Below are 19,402 nucleotides of genomic sequence, written 5' to 3' on the forward strand. Positions count from 1 at the left end.
CAGAAGCAGGGCTGCAGGGGGGTGCTGGAACCATACAGGTGGGGTTGGCAGGGGGGATTCTACACATCTGCTAGGAAGTCTATTTCAGCCAGAAGAGACTGTGTCCCCTTCAGAGCAGCAGGTGTCGAGTGAAACTGCCCTGCCTCCAGACGGTGGGCTCAGGGCTAGGCACTTAGCGTTGAGGACGTGCAAGGCTCCAGCCCACAGCTGTGGCCACCCAGCTCACGTGCCTTTGGAGGAGTCCATGCCGCTGACTCAGCGCTTTCTGTGCCGCGGGGACACCTGGTCACCATCACATGGACACGCTATTTTTGCACTCGGAGGCTATTCCAGGAAGTCCCTCCAGACAGAGCACGCCTTCCCCAGCCTCCTCCTCCTCGGCCTGCAGTCCTGCTCTCCCCACGTCTGTTGATCTGTAAAGAGGGCTTGTTGTGCGTGGGTGGGACCTGCTCTAGATCCGTCTTGGAAAATGAGCTCCTGCCGTTGGTGTAGCCACCATTCCTGCCCCCATGCCACTCTGCCCCAGGGCCTGCTGGCTGACATCCATGGTGCAGTTATGATGTCCACGAGCCTGTCTGTGCCCTCGCTGGGCCGACTCTCTCTAGGAGCGTCCCCACAGGATGCAGAGCCTCCCCTTGAGCTTGGTGTTCCCTGCTCCTCACAGACCCACCCCTTAGCCTTTCCCAGCTGTCCACATCACCACTGTCCGGGGCTTGTTCACTTCAGGCCCTGGAGAGCCAGCCCAGCCCTCACTGGTGTCCGGAGTCGGTGATACACAGCGCTTGAGTGACTCTTCCCACCCACAGGAAGTGGGTGATGAGGTGCCCCCCGGGGGCTGTCCCTTGCTGCTGCCCCCCAGGACCTCCCTGCATGGGACGACAGCGTGCGGGGGAGGTCAGGCTGGAGTTGGTGTGGGAGCCTTTCCCAGCCTTTCCTCTGCATCGGTGCCCTCCCCAGGAGGCATCTGAGCTGCAAAAGGGGCGAATGCGATGTAGACACTTGGGCCCCAGGAATCGCCTGTGTCGTCTGGGCTGGGCCCCGCAAACACCGCAAACACCTTTTCCACCACGCAATAGATGGCTACTGGGCTGCCCAAGGGTGTGACTGTGGAGCTGGGAAACCCAGCCTGGGAAGGCAGCATTCCAGGAGCTGCTTTCCAAAAGAAGAATAGCCTCCACCAGGAAGGTGTGACTGAGCCCCAAAGCCCCAGAAACCTGTGGGAGGCTCCACGGGGGGCCTGCCAGAGGATACACACCCACCCTACCTCCTGCACACAGGATCCTCCGACCAGACAGTGTGGTCCAAGCAGCCTGGCAACTTTCACCTTAGCCAGCAGCCCTAGGCCACACTGGGGATGGTCCCAAACATGGCCTGTGCTGCTGTCATGGTGCTAAGGGGCCTGGCAAGCACGGGGTCTTTCTTGCTGGATGGAGGCACAGGTGCCAGAATCTATCTTTTACCCTACAGTGTCCTGGCACAGCCTAGATCTATGGACCCCTTCACCGGGTCTTTATCCCCCACCCCCCAGAACTTCTGGAACCATTGAGATGCCCAGGAGATGGGGGGGGGTCCCTGTGCCTGTGTCCCCTTGCTGCTATAGCAGCCGCCACATCTCATCTACCAGCTCTGCAGGGTGGCCACCGGGCACGGCCTCGCCAGGCTGATGAGGAAAGCCAGCCGTGCTGTGGGTTTCCTTGCCTCTGGGTCTCCACTTCTGCCTCCCTCTTCCACTATTTTTGGTTTGGGTTTTTGTTTTGTTCTGTTTTGTTTTTTTGAGATGGGGTCAGCTGTCTTGCCCAGGCTGGAGTTCAGGGGCTATTCCCAGGTGTAACCCTAGCTCACTGCAGCCTCCAACTCCTGGGCTTAAGTGATCCTCCCGCCTCAGCCTGAGTAGCTGGGACTACAGGTGTGTGCTCCCACGTCCGGCAAGCCTCTTTCAGTGTAACTGTATGGGTTTTTCTCCATCTTTTTTTCGTCTTTACAATTTTTTTTCTCAAGGACTTGGGCTGTTTGACTTGAGTCTTCCAGTCTGGATTTTGCTGATAAGATGGAACACCTCGAGAATGCATCTTTGTTTAGCATTTAGACATGCATCCCCTCCTCGTTTGCTCAGTGGAATTGCAATTGCACTTGGAAATGTATCGTGTTGGGTGTGTTCTTTAAGCTGAACTTTTGTAGATCTGGCAGGACATTTAACACCAGGCCACGAAGCCTGCTTCAGAAGTGACTGAAGCGACATCTGCTTTATAGTGTATATTTAAAAAATGATTTTGTTGTGTGAATAATTATGTTGCCATTTACAGATAAGTGAGATCAGAAACATTAGTTTCATATATTGTAGTTTTTAGTTTCTGAATACCTATTGGATTCTTTTTCTTTTTTTTTTTTTTTTTTTGAGATGGCGTTTCGCTCTGTTGCCAGGCTGGAGTGCACTGGGGCTTGGCTCACTGCGACCTCCGCCTCCCAGGTTCAGGCAATTCTCCTGCCTCAGCCTCCCCAGTAGCTGAGACTATAGGCACCCACCACCACAGCCAGCTAGTTTTTGTGTTTTTAGTAGAGACAGGGTTTCACCACGTTGGCCAGGATGGTCTCGATCTCTTGACCTTGTGATCCGCCCGTCTCGGCCTCCCAAAGTGCTGGGATTACAGGCATGAGCCACCACTCCTGGCCGCTGGATTCACTTTTAATAAAGTTTAGTTCCTTTTTGAAAATTATCCATATTTGTGTCCATTTCATTAATATTTTCCTTAATATACTTACGATACCTATTTAAAGCTCTTTTCTGCTAAATTTCACATCTGGGCCACCCATTCATCTGCTTCCAATAGCCAGCTTTTTTCTTTTCTCTCTCTTTTTTTTTTCTTTGTTTTTTTGAGACAGCATCTTGCTATGTTGCCCAGGCTGGTCTCGAAATCCTAGGCCCAAGCTACCCTCCTGCCTTGGCCTCCCAAGTAGCTGGGATTACAGGCGTGAGCCACCAGGCCTGGCTCCTCTTCCACTTTTATGGACCCTTGTGATTGCATTGGATCTCCCCAGGTAATCTGGGGTGGTCTTCCTGACCTAAGGTCAGCCGATGAGCAACCTTAATTCATCTGCAGTCTCCATTCCCTTTGTGCTGCATCACCTCAAGTATTCACAAGTTCCAGGGGGCAGGAGGTGGACATCTTTGGGGGACATGATTCCGCCCACCAGGAAACCCAGGAGCAGCCACAGCCCCAAGACGAGGCAGGGAAGGAGTGCTGCTGTCTGCCGGTGAAGATGAACCGCTTCTGACCCTCCCAAGCGAGGATATTGAGAAGAAAGAATTTGCCAAGGTGCTAGTCACACAGCAAGTACAGAGGCTATGTTCATCTGCTGCGGCCAAAAGACCACTCACGGCGTGGCAGCTCTCACTGGCCCTGCTGCCTCTTCAAGTTTACTGCAGTCCGTCACCCACGGTCATTATTTATTTGTTTTTGCAAAGGCCAGGCAGGTGAATCTAATGGAGATGGAAACCACCACACCTGCTTCCCTGGTCTCTGATGTTGGTGTTAACTTCTGCAATTCCTCAAGCAAAGCACTCCTTCTATCAGGCTCACTGTCTTGCTGGAGGGAGGAAGTTCCACAGGCTTTCACATGGTTCTTTCTACTGTAACGACCCTTACTCCTCTGGCCAAGGAGCCAACGTGAGCATTCAGCTGGCAGGTAAGAATGTGTATCCCAATAAACAGGGCAGATCTACAGACCCACTGGACCCATTAGAGATGGACTCGGGCCACGGTGCCTTCCATGACTTCAGTAAACAGAGGGGCGTGGTGATCCTGTCAAAGTCCTGGCATCAATGTCAGTGTCCGGCTACACACCACGTTCCCGTCCTCGAAAAGCCTCTCTGTACACCTCTATGTTGGTGACACTTAACCCTGGCAAATGGCCACAGGCTCCTTCGGGGACAGAGTAGGAGCGTAACTGGTGGGAGTGGTTGGCATGCTTTGTATTGGGAGGGCCGCATGCCCTAGGGCTTCCAGCCTCCTCTTCAGTTTGGAAGCTGGGAGTCTGAATTTCACTCAAATCTGGAAACTGGGTGAGAGACTGTGGCAGCTGCTGTCTGGCTGGCAGAGCCTGACGTGTCTCTGATCATACTCACTGGGTCAGCAACACCCTACTGACCTTGTCCAGAATCCCACATCCCCGTTGATATTAGGGCAATAAGTTCCCTGGCTGTTTTCCCCAATATCAACCCGAGCTTACAGAAGACAGTCACTACAGAGCTCCTGCCAGGAGTTCACTCATTCGTGCATTTCTTCCTTTTTTTTTTTTTTTTTCCTTTTTGAGATGGAGTCTTGCTCTCTCGCCCAGGCTGGAGTGCAGTGGGGCAATCTCGGCTCATTGCAACCTCCGCCTCCCGGGTTCAAGTGATTCTCCTGCCTCAGCCTCCCAAGTAGCTGGGATAGCAGGTGTGTGCCACCACGCCCAGCTAATTTTTGTGTTTTTAGTAGAGATGGGGTTTTATCATGTTGCCCAGGCTGGTCTCAAATTCCTGACCTCAGGTGATCTGCCCTCAGCCTCCCAAAGTGCTGGGATTACAGGCTTCAGCCACCGCACCCAGCCTCATTCATACATTTCTTATTGTTGTTGTTTGAGACAGGGTCTTTCTCTGTCACCCAGGATGGAGTGCAGTGCTGTGATCACGCCTCAGTGCAGCGATCATGGCCCAGTGCAGCCTCAACCTCTTGGGCTCAAGCAGTCCTCCAACCTCAGCCTCCCGAGTAGCTAGGACTATAGGCACACAGCACCACGCCCCGGCTATTTTTTTTATTTTGTAGAGATGGGGTCTCACTATGTTGCCCAGGCTAGTCTTGAACTCCTGGCCTCAAGCGATCCTCCCACCTCAGCCTCCCAAAGTGCTGGGATTAAAGGCGTGAGCCACCGTGCCTGGCCCTTGGTGGAATCTTTAGGGTTTTCTATTCATACGTATAAAATCATATCATTGGCAAACAGAGATAATTTTACTTCCTCCTTTCCAATTTGGATGCCTTAGATTTCTTTTTCTTGCCTAACTGCTCTGTCTAGAACTTCCAGCACTATGCTGAATAGAGTGGAAAGAACAGGCATTTTTGCCTTGTTCCTAACCTTAGAGAAAAATCCTTCAGCCTTTTACCATTGAGGATGATGTTTGCTGTTAGTTTTTCGCAAATGCTCTATATCAAGCTGAATAAATTTCTGTTTCTAGTTTGTTGAGTGTTCTTTGTTTATTTTGGTTTTGGTTTCTCTCACTCTCTTTTTTTTTTGAGCAGAGGACAGGGGCACAGTCTGTCACCCAGGCTGGAGTGCAGTGGTGCAATCCCAGCTCACTGCAGCCTCGACCTCTGGAGCTCAAGCCATCCTTCCATCTCAGCCTCCCAAGTAGCTGGGACTACAGGTGTGTGCCATCATGTCTGGCTAAATTTTTAATTTTTTGTAGAGATGGGTTCTCACTATGTTGTCCAGACGGCTCTTGAACTCCTAGGCTCAGGTGATCCTCCCACCTTGGTTTCCCAAAGTGTTGAGATGACAGGTGTGAGCCACCATGCCCAGGCTTTGTTTGGAGATGTTTGATTACTGATTTAATCTCCTTGCTAGTTATATGTCTATTCAGATTTCCTATTCATGATTTAGTCTTGATAAGTTTTGTGTTTTTAGGTATTTGTCCACTTCGTCTAGGTCTCTCAATTTGTTGGCATATAATTGTTCAGAGTACTCTCTTATGATATTTTTTATTTATTTTATTTTATTTTATTTTATTTTATTTTATTTTATTTATTTATGAGATGGAGTCTCGCTCTGTTGCCCAGGCTGAAGTGCAGTGGCACTATCTCGGCTCACTGCACGCTCTGCCTCCCAGGTGTTCACGCCATTCTCCTGCCTCAGCCTCCCGAGTAGCTGGGATTACAGGTGCCCGCCACCACGCCCAGCTAATTTTTTGTATATTTTTAGTAGAGACAGGGTTTCACCCTTTTAGCCAGGATGGTCTCGATCTCCTGACCTCGTGATCCACCCGCCTTGGCCTCCCAAAGTGTTGGGATTACAGGCGTGAGCCACCACACCCAGCCTATATTTTTTATTTCTATAGAATCAGTAGTAATGTTCCCACTTCCATTTCTGGTCTTGGAAATTTTAACCTTCTCTCTTTTTTCCTTAGTCCATCTAGCTAAAAGTTTGTCAATTTTGTTGATCCTTCCAAAGAACCAACTTTTAGTTTCATTTGTGTTCTCTACGTTTTTATACTCTCTATTTTGTCTGTCTCTACTCTAATCTTTATTATTTCCTTTCTTCTGCTAGCTTTGGCTTTAGTTTGGTCTTCTTTGTGTATTTCCTTAAGTTATAAAGTTAGGTAGGTTATTGATTTGAAATCTTATGTATTAATTTCAGCATTTATAGCTGTAAGTTTCCCCCTTAGCACTGCTTTTGCTGCATCTCCTAAGTTTGGTATGTTGTGTCTTTGCTTCCATTTGTTCCTAAGTATTTCCTAATTTTCTTTGTGATTTCTTTTTTGATCCATTGACTGTTGAAGGGTGTATTTTTTTTTTTTTTAAAGAGTATATTGTTTAATTCCACCATTTTGTGAATTTTCCACTTTTACTTCTGTTATTGATTTCTAGCCTCATCCCACTGTGGTCAGAGAAGAAACTTTGCACAGCGTGATTTTAAAAAACCTATTGAGAATTAATTTGTGGCCTAACATATGGTCTACCCTTGAAAATATCCCATGTACACTTGAGAAGAATGTATATGCTGTTATTGGCTAGAGTGTTCTGTATGTCTGTTAGATCTAGTTGGTTGATTGTGTTAAGTCCCTTTCCTTTCCTTTCCCTTCCCTTCCCTCCCCTCCCCTCCCCTCCCCTCCCCTCCCCTTCCCTCCCCTTCCCTTCCCTTCCCTTCCATTCCCTTCCCTTTCTTCTCCTTTCTTTTATTTTCTTAGACAGGGTTTCACTCTTGTCACCCAGGCTGGAGTGCAACGGCACAATCTCGGCTCATTGCAACCTCTGCCTCCCAGGCTCAAGCGATTCTCCTGTCTCAGCCTCCCAAGTAGCTGGGACTACAGGCGCGCGCCACCACGCCTGGCTAATTTTTGTATTTTTTGTACAGACAGGGTTTTACCATGTTGCCCAGAGTGGTCTTGAACTCCTAAGCTCAAGTGATCTACCCGACTTGGCTTCCCAAATTGCTGGGATTACAGGTGTGAGCCACCATGCCCAGCAAGTCCTTTATTTCTTTACTTATCTTCTTATCTTCTGCCTGGTTGTTCTATCCATATGGGGGCGGGTATTATCTCCAACTATTATTGTAAAACTGTCTATTTCTCCCTTCAGTCCATTGTGTTGGCTTTTGCTTCGTATAAATATAAATATATACATAAATATATATATATATATTTTTTTTGAGACAGAATCTCACTCTGTTGCCCAGGCTGGAGTGCAGTGGCATGATCTCGGCTCACTGCAATCTTCACCTCCTGGTACCTGGGATTATAGGTGCTCACCACCATGCCTGGCTAATTTTTGTATTTTTTGTGGAGACGGGGTTTTGCCATGTTGGCCAGGGTGGTCTCAAACTCCTGACCTCAGGTGATCTGCCCACCTGAGCCTCTCAAAATGCTGGGATTACAAGTGTAAGCTACCATGCCTGGCCTGCTTCATATATTTTGATGATCAGACATTAGGTACATACATATTTATAGTTATTATATATTCTTGCTATATTGAACTTTTTTTTGATATATAATGTCCTTCTTTGTCTCTTGTGAACTTTTTTTAAATTTTATTTTTATTTTTATTTTTTATTTTTTTTGAGGTGGAGTTTCACTCTTGTTGCCCAGGCTGGAGTGCAATGGCACGTTCTCGGCTCACTGCAACCTCCGCCTCCTGGGTTCAAGCATTTCTCCTGCCTCAGCCTCTCAAGTAGCTGGGATTACAGGCACCCACCACCACACTCAACTAATTTTGTGTTTTTAGTAGAGACGAGGTTTCTCCATGTTGGTCAGGCTGGTCTCGAACCCCCGACCTCAGGTGACCCGCCCATCTCGGCCTCCCAAAGTGCTGAGATGACAGGTGTGAGTCACCCTGCCCAACCTCCCTTGTGAACTTTTTTGATTTAAAAATCTATTTTGTCTGATACGAGTACAGTCATTCCTGCTGTCTTTTGGTTTCTATTTGCATGGAATATCTTTTTCTATGTTTTCATTTTCAATGTTTGTGTTTTTTAATTTAAAGTGAATCTTTTGTAGACAGCATGTACTTGGATCAGGGGTTTTAATCCATCCTGCCAATCTCTGTCTTTTGATTGGAGAGTTTACATTTAAATTTTTTTAAACTACTTTAAATGTAAATTTAAATCCATTTACATTTAAAGTAATTAGTGATAAGGAGAGGCTGGGCACAGTGGTTCATTCCTGTAATCCCAGTGCTTTGGGAGGCTGAGATGAGAGGATTGCTTGAGACCTGGAGTTGGAGACCAGCCTGGGCCACATTCTACAGAAAATTAGCCAGGCATGGTGGCATGTGCCTGTAGTGCTAGCTACTCGGAAGGCTGAGATGAGAGGATCACTTGAACCCGGGAGTTTGAGGTTACAGTGAGCTATGATTGCACCGCTGCACTCCAGCCTTGGTGATACAGCAAGACCCCATCTCTAAAAAACAAAAAATAAAATAAAATAAATAATTACTGACAAGAAAAAACCTACTTTTGTCATTTTGCTATTTGTTTTATATATGCCATATAACTTTTTTTGTCCCTCATTTCCTGAATTACTGTCTTCTTTTGTGTTTAGTTTATTTTTTTGTAGTGAAATGGTTAAATTTCTTCCTCAATTCCTTTGGTATATATTCTATAGGTTTTCTTTGTGGTTACTATGGGATTTACGTTTAACACCCTAAAGTTCTAACTCTGCAATTTGAATTTATACCAGCTTAACTTCAATAACATAAAAAACTCTGTTCCTTTACAGCTTTGTCTCCACTCCTTTCAGTTGCTGATGTCACAAAATTACATCTTTATACATTGTGTACCCCAAAACATAAATAATTCTTATAAATGCACTGGTCTCTTAAATTATCTAGGAAAAAAAGTGGAGTTACAAACCAAAATTATAGTAATAGTAGCTTTTAAACTAATAATTTAAAAATATGGGCTGGGTGTGGTGGCTCTGGCCTGTAATCCCAGCACTTTGGGAGGCCGAGATGGGTGGATTATCTGAGGTCAGGAGTTCAAGACCAACCTGGCCAACATGGTGAAACCCCATCTCTACTAAAAATACAAAAATTAGTTGGGTGTGGTGGCAGGCACCTGTAATCCCAGCTACTTGGGAGGCTGAGGCAGGAGAATCACTTGAACCTGGGAGGCAGAGGTTTCAGTGAGCCAAGATCACGACATTGCACTCCAGCCTGGGCAATAGAGCGAGACTCCATCTCAAAAAAAAAAAAAAAATTTATATATCTTAAATCCTATAGAAAACAAACATAGACTTAGAAGTTACCCACATGTTTACCTTTATTGAGATCTTTATTTCTTCTTAACAGCTTTGAGTTACCATCTAGTGTCCTTTCATTTCAACCTGCAGGACCTCCTTGAGCATTCCTTGCAGAGCAGGTCTAGTGGTAACAAACTCCTTCAGCTTTTATTTATCTGGGAATGTCTTATTTTCTTCCTCACATGTGAAGGATAGTTTTGCTGGATATAGGATTCTTTGTTGCCAGTTTTTTTTCTTCTTTTAGCACTTTATTTATTCTTCTTATTATTTTTTTATTTTTAAGAGGGACCCTTGCTCTGTTGCCCAGGCTGGGGTGCAATGGCACAATCTCGGCTCACTGCAACCTCTGCCTCCTGGTTTCAAGTGATTCTTCTGCCTCAACCTCCCAAGTAGCTGAGATTACAGGCACCCTCCACCATACCCGGCTAATTTTTGTATTTTTAGTAGAGACGGAGGTTTCACCGTGTTGGCCAGGCTGGTCTCAAACTCCTGACCTCAGGTGATCTGCCCACCTCGCCCTCCCAAAGTGCTGGGATTATAGGCGTGAGCCACTGCACCCAGCCCTTCTTTTAGCCCTTTAAATATATTGGCCCTCTGCCTTCTGGCCTCCAAGTTTCTGATAAAAAATCTGCTTGTCATTTTATCGAGGATCCCTTGTATGTGACAAGTTGCTTCCCTCTTGCTACTTTCAGGATTCTCTCTAACTTTGCGTTTCAAAAGTTTGACTATAATGTGTCTCAGTGTGGGTCTCTTTGAGTTCATTTTACTTGGAGTTACTTGAGCTGCTTGGATGTTTATATGCATGTCTTTCATCAAATTTGGGAAGTTTTCAGCCATTATTTCTTCAAACATGGTCATAAGCTGCATAATGACATTTTGGTCATTGATGAACTGCATATATGATGGTGGTCCTCAAAGATTATAATACTGTATTTTTGCTGTACTTTCTATGTTTATATGTACTTAGATACACAAATACTTACCATTGTGTTATAATTGCCTAGGTATTAAATACAGTAACATACTGTACATATTTGTAGCCTTGGAGCAATAAGTTATATACCATATAGTTTAGGTATACAGTAGCTATACCATGTAGGCTTGTATAAGTCCTCTCTACGATGTTCACACGTGTTGAAATCACATGAGGATGTATTTCTCAGAACATATTTTTGTTGTTAAGTGATGCATGACTGTATTCTCTCTGCCCCTTTCTCTTTCTTCTCTTTCTGAGGTACCTAAAATATATATGTTGGCCCGTTTGATGGTGTCCCACAGGTCCCTTAGTCTCTGTTCATTTTTTTTTTTTTTTTTTTTTGAGACAGGGTCTCACTCTGTCACCCAGGCTGGAGTGCAGTGGCACAGTCGCAGCTCACTGCAACCTTGACCTTCTGGGCTTAAGCAATCCACCCTCCTCAGCCTCCTGAGTATCTGGGACTACAGGTGTGTGCCACCATGCCTGGCTAATTTTTGTTTTTGTTTTTGTTTTTATTTCTTGCAGAGACAGGGTTTTGCTATGTTGCCCAGGCTGGTCTTCAACTCCTGGGGTCAAGTGACCTACCTACCTCAGCCTCCCAAGGTGCTGGGATTACAGGTGTGAGCCACCACACCTGGCCTTTTTGTTAATATTTCCATTTCATTCATACATTATTTTCTTGACTTCTTCCATGTCTTCCTTTAGTGCTTGAGTTCTTTAAGGTAATTGTTTTAAAGTCTTTGTCTAGTAGCCATGCCATCAAGGTTATTTTTAGGGAAAGTTCCTTTTTTTTTTTTTTTTTGAGACGGAGTCTTGCTCTTTCTCCCAGGCTGGAGTGCAGTGGTGTGATCTCAGCTCACTGCAACCTCTGCCTCCCGGTTTCAAGTGATTCTTCTGCCTCAACCTCCCAAGTAGCTGAGATTACAGGCACCCTCCACCATACCCGGCTAATTTTTGTATTTTTAGTAGAGACGGGGGTTTCACCGTGTTGGCCAGGCTGGTCTCGAACTCCTGACCTCAGGTGATCTGCCTGCCTCGGCCTCCCAAAGTGCTGGGATTATAGGTGTGAGCCACCGCTCCCAGCTTTTCAGAGATAGTTTCTGTTGATTTATTTTTGTTTTGCTTTGAATTGGCTGTACTTTCCTGTTTCTTTGTATGCCTTGTGAACTTCTGTTGAAAACTGGACATTTGAATCTAATAATGTGGTAACTCTGGAAATCAGACTCTCCTCCTTCCCCAGGGTTTGCTGGGTTTTGTTTGTTTTCTTTTCTTTTCTACTGTTTGTTGTAGGCTGTCTCTTTCCAAGGCTCAGCTGGGGTATAAACTTAAGGTCTTTCTGGGACTCTTCTGAGCCTTTCTTTGGCATTTATGGTCACTTTCTAATTTCCCCAGTACATACAGTTGTTTCGAATGTCCTAGCCTTTCATGTTTGGCTCCTAAGAAGAGAAAAAGAGAAAAATTAAGAGGGAAAAAAGGCACCAGCTCTTTAAATCCCTGGAAGTCACTTCAGCCAGAGCGGGAGGGGCTTGCAACAGTGTGGGGAGGGGCCATGACAATGGCTGCTGCTGCTTTGTCTGCCCCTCAGGAGCCATTGTTGCTTAACAGGTAACCACAAACTTCATGACTATCTTATCATCCGGCCGTTTCTGTGGGTCAGGAGTCCTGGCACAGTCTAAATGGATCCTCTGGCTCAGCACCTCTCACAAGGCTAATGCCAAGGTGTTTCAGCCAGGGCTGCATTCTCATCTCAAGGATCGACTGGGGAAGGATGCGCCTGCAAGCTCCCGTGCATGTTGATGAAATTCAGTTCCTTGCAGGCGGTTGGGCTGAGGGGCCCCCATGTCTTGCTAGATGTCAGTTTTGCTACATGAGCCTCTGCCTAGGACATCTTGCAACATGGCAGCTTAATTCATCAAAGCCTGCAGGGGAGAGAGTCTGCCATCAAGACAAAGGTAGCAATCTTATTTTTTATTATTATTATTTTTTTGAGATGGAGTCTTGCTCTGTCGCCTAGGCTGGAGTGCAGTGGCCCGATCTCAGCTCACTGCAAGCTCCGCCTCCTGGGTTCAAGACATTCTCCTGCCTCAGCCTCCTGAGCAGCTTGGACTACAGGTGCCCACCACTATGCCCGGCTAATTTTTTTGTATTTTTAGTAGAGATGGGGTTTCACCGCATTAGCCAGGATGGTCTTGATCTCCTGACCTCATGATCCGCCTGCCTTGGCCTCCCAAAGTGCTGGGATTACAGGTGTGAGCCACCGTGCCCAGCCGGGTAGCAATCTTATGTAACGTAATTACAGGAATGATGGACATCACATCCCATTACCTTCGCTGTGTTCTCTTGGTTAGAAGCAAGTCACAGGTCCCACCCACACTCAAGGGGGAGGAATTACACAAGGCGTGAATACCAGGAGCAAGGATAGCCGGGACTATTATAGAGCTTTCCCCCATAGCACCATAAATCAGTCACTGATTCAAAGCATATATTGCATCCCATAAGATACAATGATATATTCTCAGGATACAATCTCCCAACTGGCACTGCGACCAGGTCTTAAGGCCACTAAACATTCTGTCACGCCAGCTCCTCTTGAGCCAGGATACCTAGCAAGACCAGTGCTTTCCATGGGAAAGAAGTTAGCTGGAAAATAAGTTCCTTAGCATCAACGTTGTATATGTTACCATGATGTGGAATAAATATTTTATTTTATTTATTTATTGAGATGGAGTCTTGCTCTGTCCCTAGACTGGAGTACAATGACGTGATCTTGGCTCACTGCAACCTCCGCCTCCCAGGTTCAAGCAATTCTTGTGCCTCAGCCTCCTAAGTAGCTGGGATTACAGGCGCCTGCCACCACGCCAGGCTAATTTTTGTATTTTTAGTAGAGATGGGGTTTCATCATGTTGGCCAGGCTGATCTCAAACTCTTTACCTCAAGTGATCTGCCCGCCTTGGCCTCCCAAAGTGCTGGGATTACAGGTGTGAGCCACTGTGCCTGGCCGGAATAAATATTTTATAAACTCATGGTGGCATGGGCAACATCATTGCAGTCGAGAACAAATTCATATCTAGAATCCATTCCTCCAGTGAGGACACACAGTGCCTCTTCATGATGGAAAGGGTTCAGTGTGGTCAGCCTGCTGGCAGGTGGCTGAGTCCCCAGAAGTGGAGCCATGCTGGGGGCTCAGTGTCCATCTCTGCTGCTGGAAGTTTCAGCATTCAGTGGTGGCAGCCTTGGGGGGAGGAAGATCTATGTTGTAGAGCCCATGCAAAGCCCCCATCTCTGCTGCTGCTCCTTGATAAAGCATGAAGGTGGCTGGAAAGCATGACTGCCATCCACAGTGCATGGCGTCATCCTCCTGATGATCCCTCTTGGTACGTCTCCCCAAAATGCATGACTCTGGTGGACATTTACAAAGGTGAACAACATCTTCACCTTCTGTGCTGTGCACCCACATCCTCTTTCCCAGATATGCTTCTTACCAATCTCCCAAGCCTGCTTTTTTTGTTATCTAGCCAAACCATTAACTACCACCAGGAACAAAGTCAATATTTTCTTCCATGGATCTCTTAGTCCCGACAAAGTGGACAACAAAATTCACAGCTCAAACTGCTTCTCATTGCCAGGCACACTCCTGACTTAAGGCTGAAGCTCAGTACACCACGAGGGACTGTCTAAGAACCAGGGCTGCTTTTCTTTCCTTGTCAGTCAGGTGACCATGAGGAGCTTCCCATGATGCCATTGGTGTGGATTAAGAGGGAGGAGGTGATGGAGGAGCACCCCGTGTCACAGGCATCTGAGCTGCCAGGACCTTTGCACATCCAGTTTCTTATGTTTCATCTTCATTCGATGATGAATTGCTGGTACACATGCCCAACCTCATGGCTTGGTGGGTCTGGTACCATCGGTTCATGATGACTATCGCAAATGGTGTAGTTATTGGGTGTCTTGTGGTTAGGCATCAGTGCTTGCCAGGGCCCCATAGCAAACCAGAGTTTTTTTCTCAAAAGAAGAATAGCTTAGGCTCACACCTGTAATCTCAGCACTTTGGGAAGCTGAGGCAGGAGGATTGCTTGAGCCCAGGAGTTTCAGACCAGCCTGGGCAACACAGTGAGACAGTGTCTCTACTAAAAAAATTAAAAAAAAAAAAATAGTTTTGGGTGTGGTGGTGCACACTTTTAGTCCTAGCCACTTGGGAGTCTGAGACAAGAGGACTGCTTGAGCCTTGGGAGGTCAAGGCTGCAGTGAGCTGTGATTGCAATACTGCCCTCCGGCCTGGGTGACAGAATAGGACCCTGTCTAAAAAAAAAAGTTTTATGCAGATGAGGGCATGACTTTGCTCTAAAACTCTAGGGTTGGCCGGGCGTGGTGGCTCACGCCTGTAATCCCAGCACTTTGGGAGGCTGAGGCAGGTGGATCATGAGGTCAGGAGATCGAGACCATCCTGGCTAACATGGTGAAACCCCGTCTCTACTGAAAATACAAAAAATTAGCTGGGCGTGGTGGCAGGCACCTGTAGTCCCAGCTACTCAGGAGGCTGAGGCGGGAGAATGGTGTGAACCCGGAAGGAGGAGCTTGCAGCGAGCTGAGATTGTGCCACTGTACTCCAGCCTGGGGGACAGAGCGAGACTCTGTCTCAAAACAAAACAAAACAAAAAAAAACCTCTGGGGTTCTGTGCTGTGATTTTCTTACTGGGTTTCTCCAGAAGCTTCAAACAGTATTCATATGTGCAACTGACAGTCTGAGTGTCACTGATCTATTGGGTCATAGGGCTCAAGTGGTGAAGCGGGTGGCATTGAGTGCTGGTCTTACTGCAGAGCCTTTTCTTGCCCGGGGGCCAACTCAAAGCCAGCAGACCATGAACTACTTGGTGAACGGGTTGCAGGGCTCCAGTGTCACCTGTGAAAAAGCACATAGGCCTGCAGATATGCCCGGTTTATAGTGGCAGGTAGTGTGAGGTACACAATGTGTCTTTGTTTTTTTTTTTTTTTTTTGAGACGGAGTCTCGCTCTGTCTCCCAGGCTGGAGTGCAGTGGCACGAGCTCAGCTCACTGCAAGCTCCGCCTCCCGGGTTCACGCCATTCTTCCGTCTCAGCCTCCCGAGTAGCTGGGACTACAGGCACACGCCACCACGCCCGGCTAATTTTTTGTATTTTTAGTAGAGACGGGGTTTCACCATGTTATCCAGGATGGTCTCGATCTCCTGACCTCGTGATCCGCCCACCTCGGCCTCCCAAAGTGCTGGGATTACAGGCGTGAGCCACTGCGCCTGGCCACAATGTGTCTTTCATCTTAAAATTTTTTTTTAGAGATGGTGTCTCACTGTGTCACGCACTCTGGAGTGGCATGATCATAGCTCACTGCAGCCTAGAACTCCTGGGCTCAAGCAATTCTCCCACCTCAGCCTTTTGAGTAGCCGGGATTTTACAGGCCATTGTGCCTGGTGTATTTCATCTTTTAGGCGATATTCTAACATGCCCCAGGCTATTGGATTCCTAGAAACTTCACTGACATTGTAGGACCCTGAATTTTCATGGCTTCATTAAAATGTCATTTCTTACTCAGGCATCCAAGGTATTTGCTACTCTGTGTTCATTTAGTCCAATCAGGATAAATTCACCAATATAGTGTATCAGTTCATGCTTGTGGAGGTGAAGACAATAAAGGTCTCTGGGTTAGATTACCTCAGAGAGAGGTAGCACTGACCCAGCAGTGAGATAAGAATGTGAGGGTGTTTCGTCAGCCCTATTATGTAAAAGTAAACTGTTTCTGGTTATCCTTGCAAATTATTATTTTTCATGTTCTACAAGACAAAACAGGTTGGGCGCAGTGGCTCACGCCTAAAATCCCAGCACTTTGGGAGGCCAAGGCAGGTGGATCACCTGAGGTCAAGAGTTCAAGGCCGGCCTGACCAACGTGGAGAAACTCCATCTCTACTAAAAATACAAAATTACCCAGGCATGGTGGCGCATGCCTGTAGTCCTAGCTACTCAGAAGCCTGAGGCAGGAGAACTGCTTGAACCTGGGAGGCGGAGGTTGTGGTGAGCCGAGAATGCGCCATTGCCCTCCAGCCTGGGCAACAAGAGCGAAACTCCATCTCAAAAAAAAAAAAAAAAAGATGAAACATTTTATCTGGGTGAAGGGATGATTTAACTCATGAAACTTGAGAACACAAGAACAACAAAAATACTTTCCTTGAACATTTTCAGCTGGAATGACAAGGCATTCTCCTACATAAAACATTATAATTTTCCCACTCCAAAGGAATCCAATAAATAATTTTACAGTGAAGGGGCCTGGATGAAAACTGGCAGTGACACCGGGCCCCCGACAAACATGAGTCACAGGTCCCTGTGCAGGTCCCAGCATCCAGTCCTCCAAGAACCAGCACTGCTGGAGCCTCACTGTGGTTTCTTCCTTCCCCGATGGGACCAGCTGGAGTTTCCAAGCTGCTTCACAGAGGCCAAAGATGACAACACGAGAGGTGGTCAAAGCCAAGGTTTCCCTGCGCTGCCTTTGTCTTCTTCCCATGGCCTGGCCTGAGTGCTGCAGCTGGGCCCCAGGAGACGAGCTCCTCGCCCAAGCTGGAGAGCAACCGCTGCACCCACCATGCCGGGAAGAGCTCCGGTGGGCTTTCTCCATAGCAATTCTTTGCGATGGGGTCCCGGTCGGTGGGATGAGGCCCTGGGATGAGGTCCTGCATTTGGCTGGACATGACTCAATACTGATCTTCGACTGCCATGAAGAGGTTCTGGAATACCACGATGCTCCAGGAGAAGCTCCTGGCTGGGCTGCAGGCAGCAAGAGACATGGCCAGCAGCCATCACAGCAGCACTGCTTCACACTAGGGATGCGGACGTTACAGCCCTGCACCAGCAAATCCCTCCTCTCACAAACATAGCCTGGTTCATCCACGATGAGGAGCTTCCCTTGCACAGAGTTCTGGCACTGATTCCTCAGGCGACTGCTACTGCCCAGGTTAACCTGCACTTTCCACTTGCTGGGCTGGTCATGGTCTTGAACCTGGAGGAGAGTCCTATGTCTCACTTCCACTCTTCCTGCCTGAAGGTGCTGCTGAGGACATGGATGAGGATAGCCTGGGCAAGGGCCCCACATGCCCAGCAGCCCCATCCTTGTGAATTATTATAGGGAGAAAAGCATTTTCCAGGCCAATGGCTCACTCCAGGTGCCAGGGGTCATGTTGATTTGCTCTGGAAAATATATCACATCTGTAGCAGCAGGTGCAGTTGTAATAGCCACCTGCTGAGCTTTGTGAAAATCCACAGACATTCTCCAAGGATGCCCGCCTTCCGCCTCGTCCAGCTAGGGAGTCAGGTGGGGGCTGTGCTGGAGATAACCAGCCCTGCATCGTTCACATCTTTTGGGTGTAGCACTAACCTCGGCATTTTCACCAGACATGCAGATTTGAGTTCATTAACCTGGTAGGAAAGAAAAATTGCAGGGCTTCCATTTAACTTTTAATACCATGACAGCCATAACCCTGTGGGTCGCAGGCCATAACCCTGTGAGAATGCCTCCGGTTTCTGGGATGTCTTTTTAGCTACACACTCAGGAGCTTGCAAAGTGACCACAGGCAGGCTCTGCAGAACTCCCAGGCCCAGCCTGAGATGAACTTGGACCACAGTTGCATGATCCCAGGCCCAGCCCGAGATGAACTTGGACCACAGTTGCATGATCCCAGGCCCAGCCCGAGATGAACTTGGACCACAGTTGCATGATCCCAGGCCCAGCCCGAGATGAACTTGGACCACAGTTGCATGATCCCTGACCCAGCCCGAGATGAACTTGGACCACAGTTGCATGATCCCTGACCCAGCCCGAGATGAACTTGGACCACAGTTGCATGATCCCTGACCCAGCCCGAGATGAATTTGGACTACAGTTGCATGATCCCAGGCCCAGCCCAAGATGAACTTGGACCACAGTTGCATGATCCCTGACCCAGCCCGAGATGAACCTGGACCACAGTTGCATGATCCCTGACCCAGCCCGAGATGAACTTGGACCACAGTTGCATGATCCCAGGCCCAGCCCGAGATGAACTTGGACCACAGTTGCATGATCCCTGACCCAGCCCGAGATGAACTTGGACCACAGTTGCATGATCCCAGGCCCAGCCCGAGATGAACTTGGACCACAGTTGCATGATCCCTGACCGTCAGCTGCCACTTTGACTGGTGGACCACCATGGTGTTTTGGGGCCCCAGAATTTGGCACTCACCAAAATCAGTGTTCTGTGGGCCCTGAAAGCGCATGATGTCGCCCTTGTCTGGAGCCACCCCAAGGGGCAGTGGCTCCCGTGGGGAAGGCTGGGAGGGCAAGTCCTGCGCACCTGAGAGCCCAGGGAGCCTGGCTTTCTTGTCAACCACAGGTGAGGACAAGGACAGGAACACAACCAAATCAGTGGCACAACTGTATCTTTTAGGGTCTGTCTCCTGGCACGTTCTGGTGCCAAGTACTGCATCTATCAGAGTACAGTCAGGAAACAGAAAACTTACTACATTTAAATATTTAAAATTGTAGGGATTGCATGGTGGCTCACGCCGCCCCGACGACCCAGCCTGAACCACTGCGTCAATGCGGGTTTCACCAGGAGCAGGAGAGCGCGAAGCGGAGACTCCTGGGGCGCAGAGCCGGGTGGGGCTAGAGGTGGAGCCGTCCCCGGGGCCGCGCGCCAGAGAAGGGACCCGGAGCATCTCCCGCGGGCGCCCTGCTCCTCCAGCTCCCCCCACCCCCCGCCACGCTTTACCCCCGGGGCCCCGCGCCAGCCTTGTGGCGGAACGGCCTCCCGTCTCCCCTGGGAGTCCCGGAGACGCCCGGCCCCTGCCCGCCGCTCCGGCCCCGGGAAGCTGCGCGCGGGCACCATGCCTCCGACTCAGACCCCGTCGGCTCCACTGCTTCTGCCTTTCTGACCCAACTT

The 19,402-nt window shown here is 48.2% G+C and overlaps 1 protein-coding gene and 1 pseudogene across 1 annotated transcript in view; one reads left to right on the forward strand and one right to left on the reverse strand.

The window, feature by feature from the left end:
* IQANK1 (IQ motif and ankyrin repeat containing 1) overlaps positions 1–19,402 on the forward strand; it is a 54,379-nt gene that overhangs the window by 7,390 nt on the left and 27,587 nt on the right. The gene's annotated exons all lie outside the window — the stretch shown is intronic.
* Positions 16,916–18,737, reverse strand: LOC129042886 (SREBP regulating gene protein-like; annotated as a pseudogene).

Source organism: Pongo pygmaeus, chromosome 7, assembly GCF_028885625.2.
Source record: "Pongo pygmaeus isolate AG05252 chromosome 7, NHGRI_mPonPyg2-v2.0_pri, whole genome shotgun sequence".
Taxonomy (NCBI): domain Eukaryota; kingdom Metazoa; phylum Chordata; class Mammalia; order Primates; family Hominidae; genus Pongo; species Pongo pygmaeus.